A 7,323-nucleotide genomic window follows, 5' to 3' on the forward strand; every position below is an offset into this window, starting at 1 on the left:
TTGAAAGCCAAAAGAACTAGGAATATATCATAAACTCTAGCTGTGATAACACATAGCACAGCATGGCCTGCTTCAGCACTTGGTTATCCTAGATTAAAAACAGAGATGTTTGCAATTTGCAGGGTTATTAAATTCTTCAAAATAAATAGCCAATAGCTGCCTGCAGAATGCCTTGTTGCTTAATCAGAAATTCTTCACCTTACTGGTTTAGCTGGTCCTTAGCCATCATTGATCACCTCTATCAGTCACGTTAGTCTGGAGTCCAAGTACCACAGAGCTGGATATTTTATCTGTCCTTCACCTCCAGAAAAGTGCATTTTTGATTTGCAACACAAAGGCTGTGATGGTGTGGTGTCATGGTGACAGAGTGTGGGCTCATTAAGGAGAACAAGGTCGCAACAGAGAGCAGACATAATGCAAGACTAAAGGAGATGGGGAAAAGGTTTGTTCTTGATGATACACTTCAAAGCTCGGAGTAAAACTTGAGATTCCCAAATTTGTCCAAACTGCCAACTGCTCCTCTGCAGTCAGCAAGTATCTGTGAAACCAGCTGGCAAAGCATTTCACCTCCCTCTAGCGCTAGTTCACGTGAAGGATGACAGCCTGTTGCTGCCAGCAGCAATTCACTTGGCTGAAATGCTGGAGACAGATGAAGTCCATCTAACAGTTCCAGTTTTACTCTTTGCCCATCTTGATGCCAATATAGAATTTAAATTTTATTTTCATTCGCTTCTTAAACACAGAAAACAACTACTTAAAAATATCATTCAAACTGCAATTTGGTACTCAGAATTTGGAAAATCTGAGAATGAAACACTTTAACCAAGATTTCATGTGCCTGTGTGGCAAGCTCTGATGATGTGATAAATTACTAATTTTTAATCTCTTTTTCTGAAAAAACCCACCAACCCACAAAACCCCAGCAAACCCAAACCAAGCCAAGAACAGGCTGTGCTTTTTTTCCCCACCTGTTGGTCTCCTTTCCTCTCCTTCAAAAATTTTGAGCTAACTAGCCAACCCCAGCTTCTGTTTTACCAGAAGGATAGGGAGGACACAAAGCTCCTGCCAGCTGAGGACATCAGTAGCTTATTTTGTGGTGTTTGCCACCAGATGAGCAAGTACACATGTATGATGCAGCTGATTAGCAGTTTGGTGGCTGTAATCTGCAGATGCTGTTTCCTCTCTGCTGGTGGCTAGGAGTGAAAGGCTGAGCCAGCAGCACCACAGGAGGAGAGCTCAGGGGGCACAGGTAGGTTTGGAGTGGGGAGGGACACGCAGGGACAGAAGGCAATTTGTGTGAAAAGACATAGGAGTTAATGTTGCTTGCTCTGCTGCCCAGGGATTAGCTCATTTCTGCAGAGTGCTGCCCCCCCCCCTTGCTACACAGACAGTTCTACTCTTAGGAAAGCTATTTCTTGGTTGTATGCTTTGCTCTTGCCCTGCTCGCCCACTGCAGAAGATGGAGGGTGCACAGGATGATGGAAATAAAGCCTGTCCCAGAGCACCAGGCATCAAAGGTCATTGTGGGTAACTGGATTCTCCTGCATTCTGGTCTTTACTCCTCTGTTTGGGATGCTGTGGGAAATGGTGCCTCCTCCAGCTTCATCAGGATGGGAAGAAGGGCTAAAACTGGAGATTTCTGTGCTGGAGTTGTTCCTGCCATTCACTTGAACTACAGGTAATCAAACAGGTTGTTGAAATGGTATGATTTACTTAGTGATTCGGCTATCTGCAAATGTTCCCTCCTTCCTCTAGACATGTTACCAAACCCAAATGATGGCTTTAGCAAGCTCTGAAAGGCTCTTTGCAATTGTCGAACATCAAACAAATGGGAAGCTTCATGGACTAGAAGACCCTTCTTCATGTGGTCTGTTAATTATTTGTATCAGCTTCATGTGCAAGTTAGGTGTCTCTTAATTACCTAAAAATCTTGCTTGTTTAGTGATAAGTAGCTTTCCTTATTTTAAACCTCCATGACTTAATGATCTCTCAAAAGATACATGTGTGAGCTCTGCTTGCACCCTAGGAAAAGTGTTACACATTGCTATAGTTTCTGTGCTTTGTCTCAGGATGTTCAGCTGCCTGTACTTTGTCTTCTCAGTTCAGCATTGCCTGCAGTATGCAAACAAATTAAATTAAAGCGGAAAATATAGAGAATAAGTGGAAGAGGAGAGACAGTAATATGTATCAAGATCATATTTCTTCTTTCTCTTTCCTTCTCTGTAATTAAATTAAATTGCTGAGGACTGTGGAGATTCATTGATCACCTTCCCATAATGTGATTTTATTTTTTTTTTTCCTGGCTTCTTTCTTCTGCATAAGGCTATTTTCTTAGTTGTTACTGGGAAATGCTATTCTCCAGTGAGGGCTACTTGAGAATAATTAACCATTGGGCAACATGCACTCACATTATCAAGCAGAAGAGGGCACTAAATCAAAAGCAGTATGATTACTAAAACCTAGAACAGAAAAGAATCTCCCATTGCCAAAACCTGGAGCTGAACAATACAGGAAGAAATGAATAATGTATGCTTTTTTACTGCAGAAAATTGGCTTGATTTTTTTTTTTTTTAAGTTTAATTGTGGTTTGGAGAAAATCCAAATCATACAGATCCTTTTCATTCCACTGTTGTAGTAAATGACTAGTTACCAATGCAAAGTATTTGGTGCTGAGGCTGTTATAGTAAGAGAGGAGCGAAACCTGGAGTAACTGTTCAAGGCTTGACAGTTCTTGTCGATGGGAACACAATGAGGCTGGATGTGAATGTCTTTGTTTCCATTTAAGTGATTAATGAAGTTCTATAAAATCAGAATCACTGCAGTCTTGCCCCTTTTCACTTATTACAACTATCAGCAGTAGGAGGAGGTTACACAAAGTATCCAGTCCTGGTTATAAACAAAAAAAAGAAGGACTTTGAAGTGTTTAAAGTTGTTACTTTATGAGAAAAACCTTAATGGCTTGATTTCCACCCCCTGCCCATTTGCTTTCAGAATGTCTCTTCTCCCAATCTTGTCTTCTATACCAGTTCTGAGAGATCGTCACTTGGGCACCATCCACATGAAAACATTTACTAATTGCAGAGTTTGGATGTTCCTAAATGAAAAGTAGTTTCCAATGCTGAAATAATATGGTATGAAAGATAAATTTGTCTTTGAGGACAATTATTTTTTAAATTTTTCTTTAAAGCAAAACCATTGAAAACAAACTAGATAGTCTCAAAAACAAATTTCTTCTCACAAAACACCACAGTTCCCAAAGGGTTTTCCTGTATCAGAAAGGTCTGTTTTCTGCTATGTCTAAATTAAGAAAATCAACGTCATGTACGTCCCATTTATTTTTTGAGAGAAAATGAGGTAAAGTCCTCTTTAACACTTATTCTAACTTAGATTCTCTTTTCTCAAATACTGCAACTGCTATATTTTTAGAATATATCTACCATACAGGAACAAACTGCTACAGACTTTCCTCCTTTATAGCCGTGTAATTCCCTCTTTCTTTAAAGCAACTCAAGTTTATTCAAGGGTAAAATCCTGCCCCTGACAGGCTTGTTTCAGCATTGCATTGCTCCCCTGCTCTAATCGCATAACTCCCATGTAATTAGTGGCGTTACAACCCCTGCAATGCTTAGGATCAGAAGCTGCTTCTTTTGCTTACCTACTTTAGAAGCAAAGTAGCATCGTAGTTTTAAGGAAAGAAGAGTGTGTGTTTGGGTTTTGCTTTGAGGTTTTATTTTATTTTATTTTCCTCTAACTTGGATGCCATTAAGGGGAAATTATAAAGGAAATAGAATGAATTCAGAAAAGATTAAGATTAGACGTGCAATTTAAAGGACTTTACTGTAAAAATATAAGCTGCTTTAGTAGCCTACAGCATGAATAAAACCAAGGGGTAGATAGGAAGTTTGAGTTAAGCTGACACTAGCCATGTGTCTTCATAGCACAGAAACCTTGCATTCGGGGGCAACAAGAAGTCTGAAGCTTTGCCTTAAAGCTGTCAGATCTGGAATTCTTCACAGAGGGAACCTTTATTTATCTGATCTTTATGCTTGGCAATAGAAATATGTCAATCATCAGATCTATAGACCTCAAATTAGGTCCCATATCTCTGCAAAAATAGCTGGTGAGCTATTGCCTGTGCCAAGTTAACCCGATGCCCAGCCTGGGGTCAGGAAGGTGTTTTCCCCCTGCCCTGCCGGCAGGAGTGGCTGCAGGAGATGGGATGCCTGTCCCTGTAAAGTGTGAATACTGATTTGCTCTCTAGGATTGACTGATAGTTTGACCAGCACCTTGCAGTGGCAGGGATTGAAAGCACTGGTGCCATCCGCCACGACTTGCCTGTCATATTTGTATGCTTTTCCTGCAAAGTATTATAGGACTTGGGGAAACATTTGTTGCTTTGTCATATATGAAATAGATATCTAGTGGCTCCTTCTGGATTCAGCATTTGTGGCGTTGCTACCTGCAGTTGCCTGGGACTGGTACTAAAGATCTCTTCCAGTTATCTGTAGTGTGTCAAAATAGCCTTCTCCATTTTGGAACTATCCAACTTGATTCACTGCAAAAAAATCCCAAACAACCAAACCCATTAGCAGGATAGATGAGGAACCATTCTCCTGACTTTTGTGCCCACTCTGTAGTGGGGTACAGCGACTCAAGGATATGATGCTGTCCAGACTATTCCTGCTTCTCCCATTCTGAGTGATGTTTTACCACCAGCGATAGCCTTTGAGCTCTCAGCTCACAATGCCATACTTTTTTCCTATGAGGGCTTAGTAGGATCTTAGAGGTCATCTTATGTAAAAGCAAGACTGTTCAAATGCTTCAGAGTTGTGCTAGTGAAGTGACTGCTTTTGGGACAAATACGTACAACAAAATATCCATCCCAAACAGCCCATCAGCAATTTCCTTCCTGCTGGCAGAGGCAGTTTCAGTAATGTGTAAAGCAGCAGCCAGTAACATCCCTTGTAGCAGGCTGACAATGAACGTCCTAGAATCTGACTGTTAGTTTTAGCAAGCATAGGGATTGGATTTTGGGTTTGATTTCTACAGACTCCTTATTTTGGATAATTTTATGCTCAGAGCTTCCTTGAAAATGCCGAGTTTATAGGTTTACAATGAAATGGTAACATGGTATGTATCTGGGATGAAGCAGGGCTTCCACTAGGATGCCTTTTAAGCACTTTTAATGCATTTCCCACAGCTATATATAAAGCAAGCTCTACTGTAATGCTTGGTTTACCATGGGTTTGTGGTCTATATGGAAGTTCCCTGGTCATCTTTATCTCTGTAATCCCAGCTGTATCCTCTGTAGTCAATGTGATCCTTTTGCTGCTGCCCCATCAGGCCTTCCTCGTGTCTTCTAACACTGTAGTGCTACCAGTTTTCCACTACCTCTCCATATACCTCAAACACCTTCTTTTTTAGCGAGGGAGAAAGGCAGTCAGCTAAGAAATAGCATTGCTGTAGCTGGTACACAGCTGTATGTATATCAATACATCAACTGGCTGCTGTAGGTCAGCGTAAACAATAGCCACCTTCTGGTGGGGACACACACTGGTGTTGGTCTCATCTGCTCTTGGAACTTGTAGGAAGTTATCTTTGAGATCCCTAGCTTTTCATAAAATTGAGCTGGAATTGGCAAATAACGTCAAAGCAAAAGGATGACAGAGAGATAGATGGACTCTCAGATAGCTAGGTCTCAATAAAGATTGTTTCCTTAGGCTTAAAATGTAGCTTAATTTAGTGATGTTGGAACACTGCACAGCAAAAAATGGGATGCTTTTATATGATTCTATAAGCACAATATGGAGTCTATTAAAAGTTCACGTAAAAAAGAAAAAAAGAAAGAAAACAAATGTTGATACTTTTATTTTGGAAGTTATCAATATTTTTTACCATTGCTCTATCTCTAGAGCTTTAACAAAGTAGACTTGCAGAACATACAGACTATCCTAGGAAGGAAAAAACCTAATTACACCTGTAGAGTTACTGCTACTTCATTAATAATGATTTACAGAATGGACTGACTGACATAAGGGTCATGGGACCCTCATTCCCTGATTTCTTCTGGGTCATTTCTTGGTCATTTCTTCTGGGTCATACTTTTGGGTCTGAGTCGGTGTAACTTTCCCCTTTCATCTGAACAACCAAAGGCAGTAAGCTCAGCATATGGAATTAGACAGGCTACAGTCTTTTGAAGACCAATGTTTAAAAAGCTTCTCTGCCCCTTTAGCACAGAGAAAGCTGTGGTCCACGTTGCATCTGTTGAACTGCTGACCCCACGTTATCACACCGCAGTATCCCAGCAATACAAGTTTTGAATTCACTCCAGGTCTACCTCATGAGTGGGTGAAAAGGGCTGCTATTCTTTTTTAATTTGGGTTTTTTAATAGCTGCATCACTTGTATAACTTCAAAAATCATCCAGCTGAACTGATTCAAATCCCTCAGTAGCCGTGCTTTTTTCATTTTGAAGTTTAATATTTTTCAGGATAGCATTCCAACTAGCTCAAGGTAAACTGAAAAGAGCTGTTCCTAAGAGAAATACAATTTACCATATGAAGAGAATCTAGTTTCACTAAAAAAAAAACCCCAAAACAAACAAAAAGCAGCAGCAGCAGAGAAAGAAATGAAGATGCTGTTGTGATTACCTCAAACCAGTGCTGTTTTTCTCTGCAGAGTAGCACAGGTGTCTATGCTCAGAGAGCACTTGCCACTACTCCTGCCAGAGAGGTGCTGCTGAACTTCCACTGAAAATGGCTGCATAGCTCGGCTCATCAGAAGAAAAAGTGAGAAGTGGGAGTCACATAAATAAACTAGATTAAAGGATGCGGAAACATTTGTCCCATAGCATCCAAACAGAAAGTGGAGAAAAATGGAGTAAACAGAGGACTGCCAGAGGTGGCAGGAAAAGGAACGTCAGCATTAGAGAAGGGGCCTCTATCTTTAGAGCACCTCTAGGTGGTGGCCGTGTCACCTCGTGCCCAGTGACTCCAGGAAGGAGCTACTGAGATGTACAAAGCAGCTTTGGTTTATGTGGCTGTTGTTCAGCTGGCAGCGGACCTGTGTTTTGAAAGAAGCTGTCCGCTCTTCTCTGTGAAAAGGATCATGGCAAAAGGTTTTCTTCTTTTTCTGAATTTTAACTTGGACTCATCGGAAGAAGAAGAAAAGAATAATGAAAAGAGTGAGCACGTCAAGTCAGGACTAATTAAGCACTAGAGACGAAGCTGACAGCACTTAGGACTGCCGGCTGCAAAAGAACTGGTATTGAGGGCTAAAACTCCCACACAACTAGACTTATTTCCAGTCTATAACAATGCAATTT

Source organism: Grus americana, chromosome 4 (assembly GCF_028858705.1).
Source record: "Grus americana isolate bGruAme1 chromosome 4, bGruAme1.mat, whole genome shotgun sequence".
Taxonomy (NCBI): domain Eukaryota; kingdom Metazoa; phylum Chordata; class Aves; order Gruiformes; family Gruidae; genus Grus; species Grus americana.